General features: G+C 40.8%; 1 pseudogene; it reads left to right on the forward strand.

Annotated features, from left to right (window-relative positions):
• Nucleotides 1-12,034: 12,034 nt before the first annotated feature.
• Nucleotides 12,035-23,566, forward strand: LOC136497490 (E3 ubiquitin-protein ligase UPL3-like; annotated as a pseudogene).
• Nucleotides 23,567-25,773: the final 2,207 nt, after the last annotated feature.

The following is a 25,773-nucleotide window of genomic DNA, read 5'->3' on the forward strand; positions in this document are numbered from 1 at the left end:
ATATTAATGAATAAACTATTGTAATACTATAATGACTCTGTGATGGATCCTGCTCGGAAGAAATCATGGATGATTCGGGTTTCCCAAGGACACCCGACAGGCTTCTTAAGTTATCGGGAACATTTGCATACTCGTCAGAAGTCATTGGACAATAATAGGTGCATGTGGGCCCTATAATTTAGGAGGTTCTGTCACACGGAGCTCAAGTGGCTGCTAGGTGGGGCCAGTCAGTCCCACCTATAGGCCGCCTAGCCCCCTAGGCCCACATGTTCACCCCTCCTTCAAATGTCGGTTCTCCACCACCTCCTAGGTTGCATCTACGCCGTCGTTTAAGTCGGTTTGATCCAAGGGTTCATGATGGACGTTCTGACATATATATACTAACCCCTACCACCCCCCTGAGGCATAAGTCATATGAGAAGATAGAAACCCTAATCATCCTCAAAACTCCACCAATTCTAGGGCATTTCTTGTTAGGCTTGGTCTAGAGGGAGGCAAGCAGGCTCCACTTGGATTCCTGATCATGTCAAGAGCATGGTTTGGTATAATCTTTGTACCCCCTCTGTTATGCACTACTCCTACATTGGAGAGGGTAGGCGCAATAACATGCCATTCCATCTAGATCCATCCAAAAATGTTTTACTCCTACACTAGGAGAAACACACCAAAAATATTCTTGATAAGATATTCACCAAACAAATGCTCCAAGTTATTATTGCTATCTCTCAAAAGTTTTGTTGCAGAAAAAAGACATGGGGCTATGCAAAAGTTATTCATTAAAAAAAGAAAAAAGAAAAAGAGATGAGAAAAAATGGACAAGTGTCCGAGATATTGAAAACAATGGGTACTCTAGATGCCCGCCTAAAAAAGAGAGAAGAAAAGATGAATAAGATAGCCCATGTTTACTTGCAAAGTTGTTTCTAAATTCTAAAAGAGAGATATGTTTTTAAGGAGCAAACTACAAATAGGTTAGCCACCATATATATCCACACACATGCACATTTTGATTTGATTGTATGACTCAACTCTCTTTGGATCTGAGGTTTGACTTTACAATATATGTATTGCAAAGTATGCTGTTTTATGCTTTCTCCACTCCTATGAGCTCCACATAAGATTTAGTTGTAGGAAGAAAGAAAGGCATAACATCACTATTGGCTTGGTGAGAATCCACAAATACCACATATATTGAGAGACTTGAAAGTGTCATACAAAGGAAGCTCTGAGTTTTATTTTGAAAATCTATAAAAACTCTGGAATAATGGTTGAACAAAGAACTTGAGGCATAGTGCTTGACTTGATCATTCTAGTCTTTCAATTGGTCAAGACCCAAGTGAAGGCTGAGAAGCCCCATAGTTGAAGGTAATATGGGTGAGTTTGAAAGTTAGATTGGTTCATTCTAATCTAGAGGAGAATTCTTGTTTAAATACATGTGTACTTTTCAGGAGTGAAAGCATCGATGCAACTCCTGATCCATTTACTAAGTTTAGCTTTACTAAGGGACTAGCAAAGGATTAAGCTTGGGAGAGTTTGTTGATGGTAGTTAACAACCATTATAAACCAGTCAATACAACATGCATAAGGGGATAAATATAATCACCTACTGAAGGTCTAGGGATTTAAACTAATAAATTCCAAGTGTTTTGGTGAATCTGTATTTTCTGCATGATTTATTCAGAAAACCGTTAAGGTGGACCTACATATTGGAATTAATCATGCTTATCCGTAGCAAAATGTACACCAGAAGACTCTAGAAGACTCGAGAGGACTCCATACCGAGGCGGAGCCTGAGTGGACTACCTAGGTGGGGCCACCTGGCTCCACCTATAGGCCGCCTGGCTCCGTGGGCTCACATGTCAGCCCATCCTTCAAATGTTAGTTCTCCACCGCCTCCTAGGTTACATCTATGCCATCATTTAAGTTGGTTTGATCCAAGGGCTCATGATGAACGCTCTAGGCATATATATACTAGCTCCTACCACCCCCTAAGGCATAAGTCATATGAGAAGGTAGAAACCCTAATCATCCTCAGAGCTCCACCAATTCTAGGGCATTGCTAGTTAGGCTAGGTCTAGAGGGAGACAAGCAGGCTCCGCTTGGATTCCCGATCGTGTCAAGAGCGTGGTTTGGTATAATCTTTGTACTCCCTCTCTTATGCACTACTCCTACATTGGAGAGGGTAGGCACAATAACATGTCATTCTATCTAGATCCATCCAAAAATATTTTACTCCTACACTAGGAGAAACACAGCCAAAAATATTCTTGATAACATATTCACCAAACAAATGGTCCAAGTTATTGTTGCTATCTCTCAAAAGTTTTGTTGCAGAAAATAGACATGGGGCTATGCAAAAGTTATTCATTAAAAAAGAAAAAAAGAGAAAAGAAAAAGGGATGAGAAAAAATGGACAAGTGTCCGAGATATTGAAAACAATGGGTACTCAGATGCCCGCCTAAAAAAGAGAGAAGAAAAGATGAATAAGATAGCCCATGTTTACTTGCAAAGTTGTTTCTAAATTCTAAAAGAGAGATATGTTTTTAAGGAGCAAAGTACCACATATATTGAGAGACTTCAAAGTGTCATACAAAGGAAGCTCTGAGTTTTATTTTGAAAAATCTATAAAAACTCTAGAATAATGGTTGAACAAAGAACTTGAGACATAGTGCTTGACTTGATTGTTCTGTCCTTTCAATTTCTCAAGACCCAAGTGAAGGCTAAGAAGCCCCATAGTTGAAGGTAATATGGGTTAGTTTGAAAGTCAGATTCGGTTCATTCTAATCCAGAGGAGAATTCTTGTTTAAACGCATTTAGTCCTTTTGAGGAGTGAAAGCATCGACGCAACTCGTGATTCATTTTCTAAGTTTAGCTTTGCTATGGGACTAGCAAAGGTTAAGCTTGGGAGAGTTTATTGATGGTAGCTAACAACCATTATAAACCATCAATACAACATGCATAAGCTTAGGAGAGTTTGTTGACGGTAGTTAACGACCATTATAAACCACATGTCGAGCCCCTCCTTCGAATGTTGATTCTCCACTGCCTCCTAGGTTGCATCTATGTCAGTCGTTTAAGTCAGTTTGATCTAAGGGATCACGTTGGACTGCTCTAGCCTACATATACCAGCCCCTGCCACCCCTAGAGGCATAAGTCATATGACAAGATAGAAACCCTAATCATCCTTAGAGCTCCACCAATTCTAGGGCATAGCTAGTTAAACTTGGTCTAGAGGGAGGCAAGCAGGCTCCACTTAGGATTCCCGATCGTGTCAAGAGTGTGGTTTGGTATAATCTTTGTACCCCCTCTCTTTTGTATCTCCTATTACTTTTATATGCTTGCTATAATTGTTATGACCATATTATTATTCATCTCATTCATGTTCTTTGTTATAATGTTCATTGTCTACTTTGATTATATACTTAGTATAGCTAGATTATTGTTATGTTTATGCATAAGTTAGTATAGTGCTAACTCTAAAGTACACGGGGTGAGTGGTCGACTATTGTGTACGCATGGTGCTTATACGTTGTTTACCTGCGGATACACCATATATTCTAGGTCATGTGGTAGATTACGGATGTGACACTCCCGTTGAGTCCTTTGTAGTCCACTCCCCGAATATAGGTTTGCAAGTAGGATACGGTTACGAAGGAAGACAAACTATGTTCTTAATCTTCCTTAGTTATATCTCTTATGTATAGATATAAAGATGACTTTAGCCATGACTACTAAGTGTAATTACACTACTCAATGTATACTTTGACTTGTAATTAAGAATGACTTAGAAATTATTTCTCTAATATTCTACTTAACCATGCTAATGCCATAGAAAGGAGTACTTTGAGTGATTTATCAATAATCCATACTTATCATATACATAATTTATCCTATGACTTACTCTTGTATTGTGAGTAGAATATTGGGCATGGTTTACTTCTCCATCAATAGCATAAGTTATTAATACATGTCCGTGCCAGACCTTCCATGTGATAAAATATAAATAATGATACTTGAAATACTCTCGGGTAAGTAATACAATGGTATAATTATCTGTGCGCTTGCGGATTCCATTCATTTATTATATATATATATATATATATATATATATATATATATATATATATATATATATATATATATATATATATATATATATATATATATATATATATATTCTTCCTAGTCACTAGTGTCATTCTAGAAGTGGCACTAGGTAGTACCAACAAGCATTTCTAGAATTAACACTAGGGATGACAACTTAGTAAAAGGATTGTAAACAACATAGGGTGACTACTTAAAATAAGTGACACGTTAATAAAATCAACAACCACCACCATGGACTTCATTTCATGTGGCCATCTCCATCCATGAGTGCCATCTAGCTCCTTCACTTGGGTTGGACCAACCTATCACAAATCTACACTTAGAGCATATGGTTAGTCCAAATAGATTTTATCAATTAGACAAAATCAAACTAGTACTTTCATCCGTTCGTCTTATAACTCATAGCACTATTGCTATAGTGCTCTGTGAGAGAAGAAAAAGTGGTTGCTGACAGTTGACCGACAGGCTATATGTTTTGGACAATCTACTATCCATATGTCCTAACCTTGTGATGTAAAAGAGGCCATGCTAGGGTCCGACCAGGGTGGCACCCAACATTGCACCGACTAGATTTTCGCCTTCCACGCTCAGCGCCAGCCCACTTCCACGTATCCACACCTGGCCTAATTACACAAGTCCGACCAAATTGGTGAGCAGTCTTTCTGTATGCATGGTGCTTGGAAAAGTGAGCCAAACATTTCTATAAGTTTTAAAAAGTTGTAGTTGCTAAACTAAGAATTGAAATTAAATTTTGATTTATCATTATGTTTGTTACAATAAATCCTTCAAAAGAAGATCACACTTGAATATATTTAGATAAAATTTTATTAACAAAATTTATCTAATGAAGATAGAACATTTTATTTTACTGAGAAGATGCGATGTTTTAGGTCTTAAGATAAGATGTCCATGTCTTCATAAAACAAATATAATGTTTCATATTTAGGATACAAGCATTATAGGAAATGGTATTATAATATCAATAACAATAGAGAAAAGATGAATAACAAGATCTATAACATATGTAGAGGATAGATAAATAACATAACATAAATAGAAGTAAAACATAATAAAAGATAGAACAAAGCATAAGGAAAACAAAAGGAAGTAAAAATAAAAGACAACATAATAGTAGAAAATTAGAAGAACACATGAATACTAATGAAATACATAAAATACATTATATAACATCACATGTATACTAAGTGAACATCATAAATACATCATAAAAACATTACATATATACTATATAGCAGAAAAAATATTAAATATCATATATACTATGTAAACATCACATATCACATGAAATTTAGGAAATAACAAAAGTAAAAAAATAAATTATTAAACTAATGAATTAAATTAAAAGAATAAAGAATAAAATCAAAAATAAAAAATATGAATAACAAAAGCTAAATATATGAAAAATGAATAACTTAAATAAGGTAGAGAAAAATAAAGTTGAAAAAATCTAGGTACATACTACACAACAATGATATGTATCTCATGTAACATATAAAATGGAAAAACTAAAAAACATAAAACATGAAAATAATTAAATAAAAATTAGGGTAAATTAAAAATAGAAAATGAAAAACAAAGTGAAAAATATACATAAACAGAGAAGAAAGTAAATAGAAGAAAAGAAAAAAAGAAATACGAATGAAAAGAATAAGTGAAAGCATCTAGGCCCCTAGTTGGGTTTTGGTGATTAATGACAATACGTGATTACTGTGACTAACGTGTGTTTTACATAAATAATTGAGTTAGGTCACGTCAATGGAGATGGATTGGGTAATTAAGGTTGTCATAGCCCCTACGATGGAAATTATTTTAGTTTTCAAAGAATGGACAACAAGGTTAAGGATGGACTAGTTCTAAGTGTTGATTGGAGTTGGAGAGACACTTAGAGTAGTTTAGGACTTTATTTTTTCCTTTGGCCGTATTATTAAGGGGGGTATGAACGGGTAGCTTGACCTAGGTGAGTCTAGTGAGTTAGGTGTGGTGCACACTTATTAAATTAGCACTAGGTAGCTCCAAAACAGCCCTATGATCCAATAGAGCAAACTTTATTCACATATGTTCGAGAGTTGGAAGTGAATGGAGGTCAAATACTGACCGGACGCTGGCTCCGGTGTGACCGGATGCTGGGTCAGGGTTCAGTCAGTTGATTTGACCAAGGTGAAAGTGTCTGGAAGTGATCGGACGCTATGAGGTCATGATACCAGACGCTGAGGGCCAGCGTCCGGTCGACTCCAATAAGGTTCCAGAGAGAGAAAATCATGATCGGACGCATCCGATCACACTATAAATACTGGAGTTCGGGGTATACTGACCGGAGCGTCCGATCAACATGACCTGGAGCATCCGGTCACCCCGTAGAGGCACATAACAGTTCGTTTTTCAGCCTGGTGTTATAAATACAACCTCCACTAGTGTGTGGGGGGTACTTTTACTCATTCCAACAGCTGAGAAACTACCTTAGAGAGTGCTAAGAAGAGTAAGGTCCTAGTAAGGTGATTGAGATTTAAGAATCCCAAAGAGAGCCCTCATTAGTGAAGATCAAGAGTAGCAAAGTGTGCATCCACCTTCTCATTAGGCTTGTCGTGGTCAAGTGAGAGTTCGTGCTTGTTACTCTTGGTGATCGCCATCACCTAGATGGCTTGGTGGTGATTGAGAGTTCGGTGATCACCCGACTGGAGCTTGTGGGTGACCCAACTTCAAGTTGTGAGCGGTTGTGGGTGATTCACCACGACTGGAGTGTCAAAGAATCAACCCTATAGAGAGCACTTGATCCTTGCAGCGGATCAAGAGGGAGCTACACCCTTACGCGGGTGCTCCAACTGAGGACTAGTAGGGAGTGACGACTCTCTGATACCTCGGCAAAACATCGCTATGTTCCTTCCTCTCTATTTACTTTGAGCATTTACTTTGTGCAATTCAATTTATGTCTTTACATTCATAGAATTACCATGCTAGAGTAGGATTGGAACTTAGGTTGCAAGTCTTTTGTGCGGTAGAACAATTAGGAACACTCAAGGGGTTAATTGGGCTAACCTATAGGATTTAATTATTGCAAAAAATTTAGAATTAGCCTAATTCATCCCCTCTCTTGGGCATCTTGATCCTTTCAATAAGGAAAAAGAAAATAAAAGAATAAGAAAAAGAAAAGAAAAGTAAAAATAGGAAAAAGGTACTCATGCGGCGTTTCATGTGGGAGGAATGTGTGGGAGCACGTGTTTTGTCCGTGTTGCTCCTCATCGGGTGTCGCTACTCCTTGGGCAGAGAAAAAGATCGTGGGAGAGAAATCCACCGTGAGCTAAGAACGAATACGACTGCTGGATTAAAGAAACTACCAATAAAAACCTCCTTAGGACGGACTAGGTCGGCACAATGCTGGATGTCAACCTGGTCGAACACTGAAGATTGGCAGGTGTAAAGTCTGTGGCAACAAAACTCTTCACTGAAATAACCTAAGTTAGGAAAGAGATCAATGTTTTTTTCTTTTTTATAAGGAAAAGGAGGAGCCCATTCTAACTATGCACTAGACAACCCTTATTGTGGCCTGACGGGCCTCGCCCCTCGGCCCTCCCTATACCAAACCAAAACATCAACTATATGCAAAAGTCAGTGGGTTTAGCGAAGCCCTAGCAACACCCTCATGTGGTGTCGAGCAGCAAACTAAAGCACGTACCACATGAAAGCCGCCCCCAAATCATGAGCTCCTCCTCCCTCTACCTCTGGCCTCTTCCTACATCACCACCGCACAGGCGCAGCCATCCCCATCCTTCCCTCAAGGGAAAATTGGCTATGTACCATTAAAAGATTGCATGTTTGGATATGTACCATTAAAAGATTTAGTCTTAGCTATGTACCATTGAAAGGTTGCAACGTTATTGATTTTTAGCATTCCATCAACTTCTGTTACATTAGTTTGGAGTTTTTTTGTAAACAAAGGATTTATGAATGGTCCTTTTTGCCCTTATCCTTTCCATCACACACACCTCAACCTGCTCATCACTGCACACAACAATCAACAGGCACACCACTTCCTCACGCACACCCACAGCAGCAGGTAGGAGGCTCTAGGCCTCCAGCGACCGACGTCCGACTGATCGGAGGCGTGCCTCCCACTTCTTCCTCAGGTGGCTATTGCTCCTCCTCCTCCTCCTCTCAGTCCATGGTGTGCGTTCCTCCTCTGTCCTCTCTCTCCCTCCCCATCACTAGGTTCATGGCTTCTAACCCTAGTTTTTTGAGTGATTTTTAGAGAACATTGAGGTGAAAATTGGAGGGGGGATTGAGGTAGATGGATCTTGCTGGGGTTCGAAAGGGTAATCTCTGACCATCTCTTAAATTCCTCTATGTTTCTTGTATTTGTGTATAAGTATACATGGATGTGTGAAGTGCAAATTGGACCAATCCTAGGTGAAGTGAATAAATGGGACATAAGATTATTGTCAATAGCTCCTTACATTTGTTCTATGTATTTTTGATGCATGTGTGATTTATTGCATGAAAATCCAAAGAATCAGTGTAGATTAGAGGTTACTATCAACTCTTACTTCACTATTCATGAGGGTAAAAAGTTTTATAATTAGGGTAGGACTATAAAATGGAATGTGGATCCAGAAGAATATGCACTCATCGATCTAGGAGAAAGATATGGATCCATATTTTAAATGGGGCAGCAACCAAAAGGCGACTTTTTGGGTTGTTCAGAAAAGTGATTTGGACTCCAAATTAACTTTAGATGCTCAACTTTTTGACCTGTTAAGGTCATCGAATCAGGTAAAGATGTTTATGATAGTGGGTGGACATGAAAAGGGGAAAGAGTTTCCTGATGCAGCTGATGGAGTGAACAAGGACATGCTTGCTGCAATAGATGTGATGGGCAAGGAGGCATCTGCTGCAGCAGATATGGTGTGCAAGGAAATGCCTATTACAACAGATCTGGTAGACAAAGAGATGCATGATGTCGTAGGTGTGGCGGGCAAAGAGATACCCATGGTAGTGGATGCTGGAGATGATGAGATGCTTGCTGATATGAAAAAGAGTAGGAATGGAGAGAAATACCTGAATATGATCAGACAGCTATAGGGCCACCAATGGCTAAGAAGAGGAAAAGGAACACTTTATGACTGTTGGGTGTGATCCTAATGGAGATGAGGCAATAGGAGCAGATGAAGAGTGGAGGTACTTCAAACCTATGCAACCAGTGGGGAATGTGCAACCAATGGAGGTGCATAAAAGGAAGAGGACATGTCCTATTCTAGACTTTGATACTGAAAATGTTGCTGATGATGAGGCTGCTTTGGTGGATGATAATGTTGTGCCTCACACAACATATGATAGAGAGAATCCAATAATCAAGGAGGGAGACACTTTTGAAGATAAGGCTGATTTTCTTGAAACAATTAGGACATATGCCATAAGAAATGAGTTTGCGAGTAGAATTGAACATAGTGACAAAGAACGGTACAGGGCAAGGTGCAAAGATCCTAATTGTGAGTGGGAAAGTATTTGCCAAGAAACTGCATGGCGGCAACACATTCATGGTTTTACTTCTACCCTCTTGGTGTCGATTTAAATTGTTGTATATTCATCGAAAATTTGAAGTGTATATTGTATAATGGTTATTATTATTTAAACTATTATAGAATATACACTTTGTACCTTCCGCTTTGTATCTTCTACTTGATCTGAATAAATTGGTTATCACACAAATCTAAAGATATAGTGAAGGAGGATCCCACTCTTAGTGGAAAGAAGTTACAGAAAAGGTTAGAGAAATAGTATAACATTGGATTGTCATATTGGAAAGTGTGGTCGACAAAAAAGTTAGCAATGAATGATCTTCATGGTACATGGGAGGAGAGCTTCACAATGCTATGGAGATTTAAAGCAGCACTAGAAGAATCCTGCCCAGGAAGCATTGTCGAGATTGGTTGCAAGAAGATCAAAGGGAAAATACACTTTTCAAGGATGTTTGTGTGCATTAGAGCAGTGTGTTGATGGTTTTTTGGCTAGGGTGTAGACCATATCTTGGTGTTGATTCCACCCACCTTATTGGAAAGTATAAAGGGCAATTGGCTGCAGCTACTTGCAATTGATGGACACAACTGGATGTACCCAGTTGCGTATGGCAGTTTTCTTCAAAGAAAAATGCCAATTGGCATGGTTCATGACCAATCTGAAAAAGGCTATTAGGACTCCACCTAGGGTTGACAATTCATAGTGATGGTTGCAAGGGACTAGCATATGGTGTCCAAAAAGCTTACAATGGCGAAGTTGAGCATAGAGAGTGTTTTAGACACCTCATGGCCAATTTTAGGAAGAAGTTCAAAGGTGATGTGCTAAAATTTATGTGGCCTTGCGCATGGGCATGCACAACTCGTAGGCATGATTATCTAATGGAGAAAATTGCAGCTGCTTGTCCTAAAGCAATTCCTTGGTTAAACAAGCATCACAATCTGATATGGAGCAGATCAAAATTCTCTAAAGAATGTAAAGTTGATTCATGTTAACAATAATATCTCTGAATGTTTCAATAATTGGATTAAGGATTACAAAGACCTTCCAGTTATTGATTTGATGGACAAGATTAGAGAGAAGATCATGGAGAAGATTTCCACAAGGCAGGAAATAGCCAAGAGACTTGAAGGTCATATCCTCCCAAGTGTGCTATATGAACTGAACATGAAGAGTCGAGGGATGCACTATGATTTTTGCAAAAGTGGCTCACTATCTGTCTGAGATATCTGGAACAACAATGAAGGAAAAACTTAGAGGTATGGTGTTGACCTTGCAAAAAGAACATGTGGCTGTGGACAATGGGAAGGTATCTGGAAAACCAATGCACTCATGCTATCTTTTTATTTGGAAAAGTTAGACAACTAAAAGTAGAGGACTATGTGGATGACTATTATTCAGTAGAGAGGTTCAAGGTAGCTTATCAGTTCGAGATCACTCCAATGGGTGACAAATCTCAATGGCCAAAAAATGACCCTAGGTTTTGAAGTGGTTCCTCCACCATTAGAAAGGCCTGCTGGTAGACCTAAGGAAGCAAAGAATCAAGGCTAGTGGAAGAGCTAGGAAAAAGAGGTCCATATCAATACAAAAGGTGCTTCCAATTTGGATATATAGAGAAGGGCTTGTTATGTAACTCAAGCTGAACTAGAACAAGAACTTCCATCCCCCTTGTCCAAAAAAAACAGAAAAAGTAATTTACCATGCCTATGTTTGATATGCTAACGTTTCATGTCTTATATGTGACGAAATCTAAAGCTGTTGAAGCCTCCACCGAAGTTACTGAGCCATTGAACATTATTGATGATCCAAAAGTAACATCAAGCCAGGTGTGATAAAAATGGGTGTGGCCACAAGGAGGATGACTTCCCTTTCTTCAACAAGTCCTAGTAGATGTGACCACAAGGAGGATGACTTCCCTTTCTCCAACAAGCTCAGGTGTGACAACAAGGAGAGATGGCATCAATCTCACCTAGAGGAATCAACCAGTAGGCTTATAATTGAGTAGTTATCTTAGGTTAAGCATGTGTAACTTGGTATGAGTTCTATTCTAAACCAATGTGTTGTTAACTATGGTGCTAGATGTGACCTAGAGAACCCAGTTAAGCATCAAGATGTGAACAATGTCATGTAGGAGTACTGCTAAAGTTATGCTATATCTTATTAATATAATATTCTAATAGATGATGTTAAGCTCATGCTAATTTTTTAAGGTGTTATAATATGTTACTTTTTATATAGCATATATATTTCTGTTGGGCTCATGTATTGCTAAGAGACATGGGTATATATATGTCCCTATTAACAGAGACTTCATATGGGCTAAGATTCAAAGAAATATAATTTTTTAATGATATATAGCACAAGTTCATTCTTTTAATGGTCAACATGCAACCTTTTAATGGTTCAGAGCCAATTTTCCCTACCTCAGATTCCCAACCCCACCCAGGCCAGATCTCATCGCTAGCACCTCCGATGCTCCCGCCGCCTTCGCCGATCCCTTCATAGCCGCGTCGCCACCGCCGCCGCCGCGAGGCGGCTGCTGCCTTTCTCCGCTCCCTTTGTATGGAAACGCGCAGCCGCAAGCGGGCGGAGGCCTCCTCTTCTTCCGCGACTCCCTCCTCCCGCTCCTCCAAGCGCTCGCGGCTCAACCCTAACCCTAACCCTAACCCTCCCCCCGCCCCCTCCCCCGCCCCCAACCCCGTGCCGTTGCCACCGCGCACCCGCCGCTCGGCCGCTGTCAACCCCCTCCCCGCGATGGACTCCTCGGGCGACAACAACTCCAATCCCAACCCGCCGCCGCGGCGCCGTGGCCGCTCCTCCAACGCAGATAAGGGTAAGGAGCAGCAGCAGCCGGAGCCCTCTCACAGCTCCCGAGTGCGCGAGGCCGAGCGCCTGCTGGGCCTAGGTTTCGAGGGCATTGAGGATGACGACGATGCGGGGTTCGGGGCTGGGGCCATCCCCCACAGCCTGACTTCTGCGAGCACCGCGCTCCAGGGGCTGCTTAGGAAGCTTGGTGCTGGCCTGGACGATATACTGCCGTCGTCAGCACTGTCAGCCTGCAGCCGCAGCCGCAGCCGCAGCCGCGTCATCGTCATCAGCATCCGGGCAGCTGAGTGGGAGGTTGAAGAAGATTCTTGCCGGGTTGCGTGCTGATGGAGAGGATGGGCGGCAGGTCGAGGCGTTAACACAACTCTGTGAGATGCTGTCCATTGGCACAGAAGAGTCTCTTGGGGCATTCTCGGTGGACTCATTTGTCCCTGTCCTGGTCGGGCTGCTCAATCACGAGAGCAACCCAGACATCATGCTGCTTGCAGCACGAGCCCTAACTCACCTCTGTGATGTGCTGCCGTCTTCTTGCTCTGCAGTTGTGCATTATGGTGCTGTGCCTTGCTTTTGTGCCCGGCTTCTCACCATTGAATACATGGACTTGGCGGAGCAGGTATGCTCTACATTAACACATTGCTTTCAGTATGTTGCTTATTTGTCACTTTGCTGCATCCCTTTCATTGATTTGTGGACATGATTTTATCGTAAACTTCATATGTTGGTGTGTAAACATTGCGTAGCCTTCCATTTGTTCCCTTCATAGTTTGCAATAGTTTGGAATTGCTAATGGCCAGATATTAATGCATGATTTCCTTAATTCCTCATTCTAATTGGACTCTTGGGTGTTGACGTGGTGTATATTGAAAGCTCTTGTTCAGAAATGGTCCATTTAATACAATTGTGTTAAGTTGATTTTTTTGTGCCTGTTTGATGAAGTTACATAACAGGATAGATACCCTTCTATGTTCTGACTAGATAATGAAAAGATTACGTTGTTTTTCTAAGATATTCCTATGTCCTGATCTGCAGCTTCCACTCTATGGTAGATGTTATTATTCCTGTACCATGATTCTGGCACCTCTCTATCTTGATTATACGGCATGGTCATTCCTTACCTTTTCTTTCTTGGGGTATAATTAAAAGTGGTGAAATTTGAATTGATATATTCTCTTTGAAAATCTTACTCTAAATCATTTTTAATTCCTGTTTGCTGTCAAATGTAGTTGGATTTAGTACAACCGGTCATCAAGAAGTGTCAGCTACAGAAGTTCAAGTGATTATTTCAGTTTATAACTTTATATGGTCTTAATTCTTCTGTGATACTGATACCTTGACAAGGGTAGAGCTTTAGGGCCAACATGGGCCATGCTCTCTCCCCCTTCATTTTAGCAACTCCATAAAAGAACTGGCAGTGTTTTGAGCTACATCGCTAATGAAGCATGTAAATACACATTTGGAAACATTGAATTCATCTCCAAATCACTGTCCTCTTCCCCTACTAACTTTGGCTGCAAGCTCTGTCACTGGTTTTCAATAGAACATTTTTCTGGTTTCTACTGTTGTTTGGATCTCTAGAAATAATGTCTTCTCGTTTGAAATACTATTGTGTATAGATAATAGATGCATACATGTACAATCTCTTCGTATTTGCATGTGTGCTCTTGATGGTGGCCTAACATATATGCTATGTTTTTTTATTTAGTCATTGCAAGCTCTTAAAAAAATATCCCTGGAGCATCCAACTGCCTGCTTGCGTGCTGGTGCACTAATGGCAGTCCTATCATACCTTGACTTTTTCTCCACAGGTGTTCAGGTAATCACTCTGCCTATTCTAGATTTTTGCATCACAAAAAAACTATGTTTGTTCGCTTGCTTCATTCCATTTATCTCATAGCTTATTCTTATGCATTACTTGTTTCTATTCTGTGACAGATGAACCGTACTATTTATTCTTGTTATTTTTTTATTACTAACTGCTGTTTTTGTTGATGGAATGTTTTCAGAGAGTTGCATTATCTACGGCTGCTAATATGTGTAGGAAACTTCCTTCTGATGCATCAGATTTTGTAATGGAAGCGGTTCCACTTCTTACTAATCTACTGAACTACCATGATTCAAAAGTACAATTGCCATTCCAAATGCTGATTTCCTTCATGACACCATCTATGTTTCAGATGCTGATGTTATGTTTTACCCTATTCTAGGTACTGGAGCATGCTTCTGTCTGCCTTACCCGTATCGCGGAAGCTTTTTCACCATTTCCAGAAAAATTGGATGAGTTGTGCACGCATGGATTGGTTGCACAAGCTGCTAGCTTAGTATCTGTTAGCAACTTAGCAGGACAGGCATCCTTGAGTACATCGACATATACGGTACACTTCGTTTTTTTTCTTTTTTTTTGTTACAATTATTTATTTTAGATTTGTGAAGTTTATTCCATGCTTTCTTACAGGGTGTGATTCGTCTGCTCTCAATATGCGCAAGTGGATCACCTCTGGCAGCTAAAACACTTCTCCTTCTTGGAATTAGTGGCACACTTAAAGGTATCCTTTCAGGCTCTGGGTTGGTTGCTGGCACAACTGTGTCCCCTGCTTTAACAAGACCAGCTGATCAGGTGATTTTGTCTTTTCATAGGCACACTTTAATGCTCCTTGGGTATCATGTGTGCTTGATATCTACATTTGTTGTTTATCTTAACAAGCTAAGTGTAAATTAATGAAGCTATTTGAGTGGTACATTTTTGTATTTCAGAGTTCAACATACCCTATGCTTCAGATAGCACTTTAACCATTGATTCCAAGCCCAGGATATCATCTCTATTAAGGCCCCATTTGGCACGGCTCTGGCTCTGGCTTTTTGCGTCTCCTTGCAAGGAGCCCTGCCAAATGGCCATCTAAAAAACGGCTCCTTGCAAGGAGCCTGGAGGAGCTGGAGCCAGAAAAAGTGCCTTCTCTCGGCTCCTCACAAATTTGATACAGATTATTGCAGTGCCACTGGAGCCCATTTTGCCAAACGTTTTCCAAAACGGCTTCTAACTGGCCCTAATTATAAAGCCACACAATTAATCGCACAGTTCCCAACCTTACATGTCCCTCAATACAGCAATCTCTGCCCCCATTCTGTACTCCACACATGCCTGAAAATCTTCCTTGTTCTCTCTCTTCTACCACTTCGTGGTGCAGTGAGGGGGCTTACTTGTAGGAGTGCCTAATGCATGCCATATAGCATCTTTACGCACAATGACACAGTAATAAGTGTCATCGCAGAAAAAAATAATATTTGTATATTTTAAAACACTGTTTTTGATGAATTTGATGAAATGAAACCCAATAAGTCCCCTAACATGTGTTTCTAATAATGCAATTTGTTTTTTAATCACCAAATATTATACTTTTAGTTTGTAGTCAATGTTCCTCTATGGCACGTCATTGTCTTTTCTTCAATGCGAGCATACCCATACTAGTTCCCATGTTGAGCATTTGTGAACTTGATGTTATCCTATGTTCTATTCCTGGCACCAAGAATATATTCTGACATTAGCACAGTTTATATTTTTGATAAATTGTCATCTATGTTAAATTTTAATAGGTATTGTAACTTGTAAAGCTACCGACTTTCTGGTTGTAGTTATATATTATCACCACATGATCCACTTGCAAATGATGCCATTATGTGTTTTTGGGTATTATGCAGATGAATGAGATTGTGAAGCTTGCAGATGAGTTACTTCCTCCTCTGCCTGTTGGGACCATTTCTTTACCAATGTATTCCGATGTTCACATGAAAGGTTCTTCTGTAAAAAAATCCACTTCTAGTAAGCAGAGTGAACATGGTTCAACAGGAAATGAACTATCAGGTCGGGAGAAGTTATTGCGTGATCAGCCTGAACTTCTGCAGCAATTTGGTATGGACCTGTTACCTACCATGACACAGGTCAGTCTCTTGTCTTATTACCATAGTTTTTAAGTCGTCGCCTAGTCGTCCAGACGCTGAAAAAAGTCTGGGCGTCCTCGACGCCACGACCAAAACCAGCAAAATGAGGGAGCAGGGGAGGGAGGAGACATAGGAAGAACTGGAGGAGGACCAGGCAAGGCTAACCACTAATCTCTGCTCCCATCCCCCGCCAGCTCTGCTCCCCAGCAGATCTGGGAGGGGCTCTTGAAGGGCAACAGCAGGGGATCTCGCACAGGGATCTAGAAGGAGGGCGGCAGCAGCAGTGAGGAAGGGGAGGGGAGATCTAGAAGGGGGCGACAGCAGCAGTGAGGAAGGGGAGAGGAGATCTGGAAGGAGGCGGCTCCAGCAGCGGATACTGAGAAGGTGTTCGAGAGGGAGAAGCAGCACTTGGAGAGGAGCAGTGGCAGCCCTAGATAGTTCAGGATAGTTGGGGAGGGCTTTTATGGGCTGTCTGCTGGATTGGGCCTTTTATGTTCCTTGTCCTTCTTCTTTTACTTCTTCATTTTTCATTTTTATCCCTTCTCCATTCTCCTGCCTTGAACATATGGCGTCGCCTTGCCTCGCCTTATGATCGCCTAGGCATCGCCTAGGCGACTCAAATGAGTGGCTCGCCATGTCTCGCCTTGTCGCCTTAAAAACTATGCTTATTACTGTTTTCTTTGATGGTGTTAATGGTAATGCTGATGTGGTATTACGGGACATTGTTGCTATCATGTTGATGTGATTCTTAAGGATTTCAATACCTTGAACAGGTGTATGGCTCTAGCGTAAGTGGACCAATACGCCACAAGTGCTTATCTGTCATTGGGAAATTAATGTACTTTAGCTCAGCCGAGATGATCCAGTCTCTCCTTAGCACGACAAACATTTCCAGGTGCTAACACAAAACTTTGGATATCTTCCATTAAGTTATCTCATGCAATTAGAAACTGTCTTATCACATGAATTCCAATTTTTTTTCAAGCTATTGACTTTTATATTAACCATTGCAGCTTTTTAGCTGGCATTTTAGCTTGGAAAGATCCACAAGTGCTGATCCCTGCTCTTCAGATAGCAGAAGTTTTAATGGAAAAGCTTCCAGAGATATTTGTGAAGATGTTTGTGAGGGAAGGTGTTGTTCATGCTGTTGAGTCACTTATATGCCCAGAGTTCTCTGGTCAAGTGACTCAAGTGTCACAGCTGGACAATCATGTGGATTCCATTACATCTTCACAAAATAGGCGCAACCGCCGTCGAAATAATGCTGTGAACACTGAAAACAGCTTGCCTGATGGATCAAAAGGTTCCCATTCTGTGATTGCCAATTCACCACCAAGCACGGCTGAAGTTCCAAATAATAGTCTCCGTGCTTTAGTTAGTAATCATGCAAAGTCATTTAAGGATAAGTATTTCCCTTCAGAGCCTGGCTCTAGTGACATTGCAGTTACTGATGATCTCCTTAAACTGAGGGTACTTTGTGCAAAACTGAATACAACAGCTGACACTATCAAAACAAAAGCTAAAGGAAAATCAAAGGCTGTAGTAGGCAATAGCTTTGATGTGTTATGCAATATTGAGGAGCAATTGGATGGTATAATAGCTGAAATGTTGTCTGAGCTTAGCAAGGGGGATGGTGTTTCGACATTTGAGTTCATTGGAAGTGGAGTTGTTACAGCTTTGCTAACCTATCTGTCATGTGGAACATTTGGGAGGGAAAAGGTGTCTGAAGCAAACATACCAAATTTGCGTCATCAAGCAGTCAGACGATACAAGGCATTTATATCTCTTGCCCTTCCAAATGATAAAAATGGGAATAAAACTCCTATGACATTCCTAGTCCATAAACTGCAAAGTGCCCTCTCTTCGTTGGAACGTTTCCCAGTTTTGCTTAGCCATTCTGGAAGAGCGCCGACTTTGGGAGGATCCCGCCTGATGACAGGCTTAGGAGCTCTGTCACAGCCCTTCAAATTGCGTCTTTGTCGAGCGCCTGGTGAAAAGTCACTTAAGGATTATTCATCCAATATTGTTCTTATTGACCCATTAGCAAGTCTGGCAGCTGTTGAAGATTTTCTTTGGCCTAGAGTCCAGCGCACGGAGCCAGTCTCGAAGCCTCCAGTCTCATCTGCAAATAATTCTGAATCCGGAGCAGCAAGTTCCACTGCGCCTTCAATTCCGCCAGGAACTCAATCTGGCCGTCGGGCATCATTAAGATCACAGTCATCAGCTGCCACAAGTGGTGCAATTAAGAAGGATTATCAGGAGGGAAGCATAAACACATCAAAGGGAAAAGGAAAAGCTGTTCTTAAATCGAGGTTGGATGAACCTAAAGGCCCACATACTAGGAATGCTGCACGAAGAAAAGCTGCTTCAGAGAAAGATGTTGAACTGAAACCATCACATAGTCACAGCACTTCAGAGGTTAGATACTCATGCGTTCAATCTTATTTGCTATTTGCATAATATATCAATTGAGCCCCCCTAAGTGACTTCTGTTGCTAAGTTTGGCTTCAATTTCTCTGACTCTGGGACAGCTTGATAGCAAATGTTTTTTAACAATGCCTTTTGTTGTTTACTCAGCTGACAAATGATTTTTGTAGTAATGACATAACAGTAATGCAGCTAATTTGCTTTTCCTTAGTGTTCATAGTGTATTTAGTTTGATCAGTACTTAGTTTTAGTATGTAAGCAGAGGATTTCAAAGGGATATGCTGCAGAGACAAACGATGTTCAGATTATATAACTATATAAGTATAATATCATAAATGTATAGCAATGAAAATGTACTGAGCTGTGGCATTTCTGTGTACATTGCATTTGTATTATTATAGCTGAATAAGATATAAAAACTGAAGCAACAAAGACCAAAGTAGAAATATGCCTGTTTCACTATAATTTAAAGTGATGTTATGTAATGACCTGACTACATTTTTGTATCTTATACTGAACTATATGAAGGATATCCACAAATATGAAATATGAGTTTATTTCTTAACTCTAAATAACAGATATTTTTGTATTTCATTTTTAAATATCTAAGTGAAGTTTTCAGGGCAAACAACTTTATGAATTATTATTTGGACTAGCGCATTGCATGCTCCTTTATCTGAATTTTAGAAACTAAACAGATCGAAGGGCCTTCAACATATATTTATATTAAGTATTATACCTGCAGGATGAAGATCTTGATGCTTCTCCAGTTGAGATTGATGATGCTTTAATGCTTGATGATGACGACGAGGATGTCTCTGAGGATGAAGATGATGATCATGAGGCGGTAGTATATTTTTTTTTCCATTTTGCTTATTACTACAAAGGTTTGTATTGAGTGGACATGGTTTGGAACTCAGTGGATTTTGTTGAAATGTTCAGGTTCTCCGAGGGTCTCTTCCTTCCTGTGTTCCTGAGAGAGTGCATGATGTGAAATTAGGAGATGCTGATGATTCTAGTGTTGCCTCATTGGCAAATGATAACCAGGCACAGCCCTCATCTGGTTCCAGTACAAAAAATACTTCTGGCAGGGGATTGGATGCTGCTGAATTTAGAAGTCCAAGCACATTTGGTTCACGCGGTGCAATGTCGTTTGCTGCAGCTGCAATGGCTGGATTAACTTCAGTAGGTAGTCGTGGTATTAGAGGTAGCCGAGATCGGAATGGCCTTCCATCGGGTGCTCGTACAACCGAGCATCACAACAAATTGATATTTACAGCTGGTGGGAAGCAGCTTAACAAACATTTGACTGTATATCAAGCTGTTCAAAGGCAAGTTGTTCATGATGAGGATGATGAAGATCGGTTAGGTGGATCCGATTTACCTGATGATGGTAACCACTTCTGGGGTGATGTATTCACTATAACATATCAGAAGGCTGATAACACAGCGGAGAAGGGGTCTGTTGGAGGTTCAGCTTCAGTGCCAAAACCTTCCAAATCAGATTCTTGCAGAACTTTGTCTGAAAAATTGTTCACTTCTCTTCTTGATAGTATTTTGCAAGGAGAGCTTCCCTGCGATTTAGAGAAATCAAACCAAACCTACAATATCTTATCACTATTACGTGTGTTGGAGGGCTTAAATCAGTTATCTCCTCGTCTGAAACTGCAGGCAACCTGTGATGATTTTGCTGAAGGAAAAGTTGCTACGTTGGATGGGCTATACGATGTTGGAGCTAAGGTACCCTCAGAGGAGTTTGTCAACAGTAAGATGACCCCAAAACTTGCTCGGCAAATTCAGGATGTTCTTGCACTGTGTAGTGGCAGTTTACCATCTTGGTGTTATCAGCTGACGAAAGCTTGTCCTTTCCTGTTTCCTTTTGAAACACGAAGACAATACTTTTATTCCACAGCTTTTGGGTTGTCTCGTGCACTGCATCGTCTTCAGCAACAACCAGGGTGATAATACTAACACTGCTTTTGAAAGAGAAGTCAGGGTTGGTAGACTGCAACGCCAGAAAGTCCGTGTTTCTCGTAACCGTATCTTGGATTCTGCGGCTAAAGTTATGGAGATGTTCTCTAATCAGAAGGCTGTCCTAGAAGTTGAATACTTTGGTGAAGTTGGAACTGGACTTGGTCCAACATTGGAGTTTTATACTCTCTTGAGCCGTGAGCTGCAAAGGGTTGACTTAGGATTATGGAGATCTCATTCTCCAGATGATTCTGGCATGCAAATTGATGGAAATGCTGATGATTTAACAGGTGAAAAGCGTGAATCAGAATCACTTGTTGAGAGCAGGAACATAGTACAAGCACCTCTTGGTTTATTTCCTCAGCCTTGGCCACCTAGTGCTGCTGCATCAGAAGGTAGCAAATTCTTCAAAGTTGTCGAGTATTTCCGCTTAGTTGGTCGAACGATGGCAAAAGCATTGCAAGATGGAAGGCTTCTCGATTTGCCTTTGTCGACAGCATTTTACAAACTTTTGCTTGGACAAGTAAGCATGAGAGCCCTTGAGCCTGATTCATTTTATATTTTCTTCTAAAACTCCTCTTTTCTGTTAGCACTTGACTTTCTGTATATGCCTTTCACTTAACTTTACCAAATTTGCTTCAATAGGAACTTGATTTGTATGATATATTATCTTTTGATACTGAGTTTGGAAAGACATTACAAGAACTGCAAATTCTCGTTGCACGTAAACAATTTCTTGAGTCCTCTCTAGTGAGAGCCAAAAAATAGAAGAATTATGTTTCCGTGGTGCTCCCATTGAAGATTTATGTTTGGACTTTACTCTTCCGGGCTATCCCGATTATGTTCTCAAGGAAGGTGGAGAGAATGCAGTGGTAAGTGTTATGGTGGCCTAGGGTTTTTTTCCCCCCTTAAGTGTTGCTGCAGATTACTCATATTGTTATCCCCTTCTGTAGGTCAACATTTATAACTTAGAAGAGTATATTTCTTTGGTTGTGGATGCTACTGTTAAGACCGGAATAATGCAGCAAGTAGAGGCATTGAAGGCAGGATTCAATCAGGTATTTTTGATTCGTGGTCGATTTCTGTTAATCAATGATCAGTAGAACTAACTAGCACATTTATTTATTTTTTCGAAAAAATTATTCATTGTATATTTGTCACTTCAGGTGTTTGACATATCATCACTCCAAATATTTTCTCCTCAAGAACTTGATTATCTGATTTGTGGTCGCCGTGAACTTTGGGAGGTATTGCTTCTGTGCTGTCATTCTTTATGTTGTACTTCCTCTGTCCAAGAATGATAAGTGTATTTTGTACAGGAAAAGTCAAATTTTGCAAACTTTGACCAACAATTATATACAAGTTTAGGACATAAAACTCGCATTAATAGATTTATATTCAGAGTGCCTCTGAGATGACATTAATTGTTTAGCAAATGAAAACATATTGCAAGAGAAATTAATGGTCAAAATCTATTTTGTTTGACTTTTCCCTGATCAAAATACACTTAGTATTTCGGGATGAATGGAGTAGTTGTTTTGGCTTATTCTGAACAATTTCACATCATGCAGCCAGAAACACTGCCTGAACATATAAAATTCGACCATGGTTATACCTCTAAGAGTCCTGCGATTGTCAATGTAAGTTTCCCTGCTTCTTTGTATTTCATTTGCAAATTTCATAAGTTTATTTGGATGTTTCTACTGTGCTGTTTTGCAGTTTCTTGAGATCATGGCAGAATTTACTCCTGAGCAGCAACATGCTTTCTGCCAGTTCGTGACTGGTGCTCCTCGGCTTCCACCTGGGGGTTTGGCTGCCCTAAATCCTAAGTTGACTATTGTTAGGAAGGTAAATCGGTTATCTTTGTTAATATTTCTATTCTACTTTATGGTTGACATGCCTGCCCACATATTATTGAACTTTCGAATTTTGTTTGAATTCCAGCACTCATCTGTGGCAAATAATACTTCAAATCCAACTGGAGCGACAGAGTCTGCAGATGATGATTTGCCTAGTGTCATGACTTGTGCCAACTATCTTAAACTGCCACCATACTCCACCAAGGTATGCTTCTTTCTGCTTTTTGGTGAACTGTGGTTATATCACCTGTGTTGTCTTGGAAATCGAGGATTCAGAAACCCAGTCACCAAAGAACTACTTGACCATAGCCTTATCGTAACTGGTAACTGGGTTCACACTGCGGCCAGCACCTTATCGTAACTGGTAACTGGGTTCACACTGCGGCCAGCACCTTACTGGCTTGACTGGCTTATAGAAGACCAGCGACTCATAAGTTAGAATCATTATTTATATTCAACATAGCATATTCCACATTGTTTGAACTTTTAAGAACTTTTATTGATACACGCTGTTTTTTTCATGAAGAAAATATTTACAGTGCTACTCGTGCAAGTGTGCCCGTAGGTTTGTTACCTGTACCATCCGTCTGAATTGTGTGCTGTTGTTGGAACTTCTTGCAGGCTATCATGTTAAAGAAACTACTTTATGCGATCAACGAAGGCCAAGGGTCATTTGATCTTTCGTGAAGCTCAACACTAACATAGATATTGTTCAACCGAGAAATTTGTGTCATTGTTACCCAGAGTTAGTTTCTACCTCATGTATGACATAGGTTAGAGTCAGCTCTGCAGAGTCCCACCGAGGGTTTGGATCCCGTACCTTTGGGTGTGGATGTCTATATTCTCTCTTTTTCATTTGGTTGTATATATTCTTGCGGATCTTTATAGTGAATAATAATAAATTGTTTTGCTCTCCGTACTATGCTCCTTGCAATCATCAGTGTCAGTGACTCCAGTGACCCATCGTGGTTATGGCCTTTGGATGCTGACCGCGTCCGCCCAGTCCCATCTCTCCAGCCAAAGCATCAGGCTGCCAAACTTTGCTCGATGGTTTCGCTGCCCACGAATCGGCTGGATAGGGGCCGATAAACTACTCACAGGAATTCCGGAGCTAGCCAAAATCGTGGCGGGCGTCCAAGCACACCCGTCAACGGCCAACTTTTGGCCGTACTGACACTCTCTAAACGCGACTGTGCTGGATCCTGTGACTGTCCTTTCCGAGGCATTTGAGGATGTCAAGTTGTCAACTGAGGCGTGATGAAAACATAGTCCTGGCATATAGCTGAGTTCTCGCAGTGTCGCCTATTTGGCTATGGTGAGCATGGGACTGATAACTCTCACGGAAGTCACAGGTTCTATTTGGTTGGGCTCTATTATTCGGGCTTCGCAGCGTATCACTATCCTCAAAGCACCTAGAACCTGCATCCCACTATTTGCTCTCTGTGTCAGCGTGGATGAGTCCTGCTCGCTGGGCCACGTGCTGGCCCGCGTGGGGTTCCACCTTGAGGAGATCCAGGGGAGCGGACACTGAGGAGATCCAGGCGACGGTCCCGATCCGCACGCCGTGAGCCAAGCTCACCGTCACCAATAAATGTGTTGAGGTGGAATCCACCTTTAATACAAGTGGATTGAAATAAATCTGAGAACATCTAAAGCCTTTGTTCGTTTATTTTCAAAATCAGAGGGATTGAAGAGGGTTGAGGAGGATTTAGACTTAGGCTGCGTTCGTTTGGCAGGGAACTTTGTCCAGGAACTATTCCTACCAGAAATGCTAGTGTAATTTGTATAGCAAATCCTCACTAAGAACTATTCCAGGCAGGAATGGTCATAAACGAACGAGCCCTTATAGGGTCAATCCCCTCCAATCCCCTTTCTTTTGGGACCAAACGAACAGGCCCTAAACAAGTCCAAAGTCGGAAAGGGATGAAATTACATTTGGGAAGGGCGGGATCGGATTGGAATAGCCTAGTATCCAATTACACTGTAATGGAATACCAGACTTCTCTCCGCAATGCATTCACACGAGCCATACGCTATTGAATGCGGTACTTAGCTTCAACACAAACACAATCCACACTTGAGGTCTTCAGCGCTTCAGCCACAACCCCTTCCCCAAGGATGATGATAGATAAGGCACGAGACACAGCCGTGCCGGCCACGACAGCAGAACTGGAAAATTCAGACCCCTTGTCTCGCTTTCAGGTACCAGGAATGCAGGGAGCGGCAGCGAAATTGCTAACTTGCGATCCGCCGCTGCGTAAAATGACGTATCGCGTATCAGCGGTCGTTGTCATATAGTAGGATCAGTCGGCCGTGCCGTTGTCATATATGACCAGGCGGGAGTCGGCCGTGCCGTGGCACACTGGCACTGCACAAGCCAATAAAACTCCGCCAAAACTGAGGAAAGATGGAGCCGTCCAGAGTTGCTAAGCCATCGATTAAATTGCAAGCAGTACATCCAGTAGTCCTTTGGCCGTTTAACCTAACTGTTGTCAGATGTGTCTAGAATTGTAAGCGAGTCTCAGTGGTGATTTTGGATTGGCTAGTTGAGTTCAACTCTCTCATAAATTAATTTTTTCATAGGCTCTCATAAATTAATTAGGCATACATACCATGAGGTTTGCTTTTTTTTTTCTAAAAAAAAGAAAAGTTCTTTTTTACTTATATAATCGGGACGACTAGCGCCCATACGTCCGGCACGAAAGGTGGCGGCACCGAAGCGAGGTAGCCGAAGGCGAGGAGGGGGCAAGATGCAACGTCTGATCTACTTTTGAAACATCTACATACAACACTTGCAACAATAGATGAAACACCATGCATATGAAGCATTTACAAAAACACCTCAAAACCATTGTAAATCATACGCAATATCCAGATAAAACACTTGCAACATATGTGTGAAATATATGCAACATCCAAATAAACTAAGTTGCAACATGTATGAAAAAATAGATGAAACATTGGGAACAGAATCTTGCAACATACGTATACAATTATTGCAACATATGTGTGAAATATATGCAACATCCAAATAAACTAAGTTGCAACATGTATGAAAAAATAGATGAAACATTGGAAACAAAATCTTGCAACATACGTGTACAATTATTGCAACATATTCAACATC

Source organism: Miscanthus floridulus, chromosome 12, assembly GCF_019320115.1.
Source record: "Miscanthus floridulus cultivar M001 chromosome 12, ASM1932011v1, whole genome shotgun sequence".
Taxonomy (NCBI): domain Eukaryota; kingdom Viridiplantae; phylum Streptophyta; class Magnoliopsida; order Poales; family Poaceae; genus Miscanthus; species Miscanthus floridulus.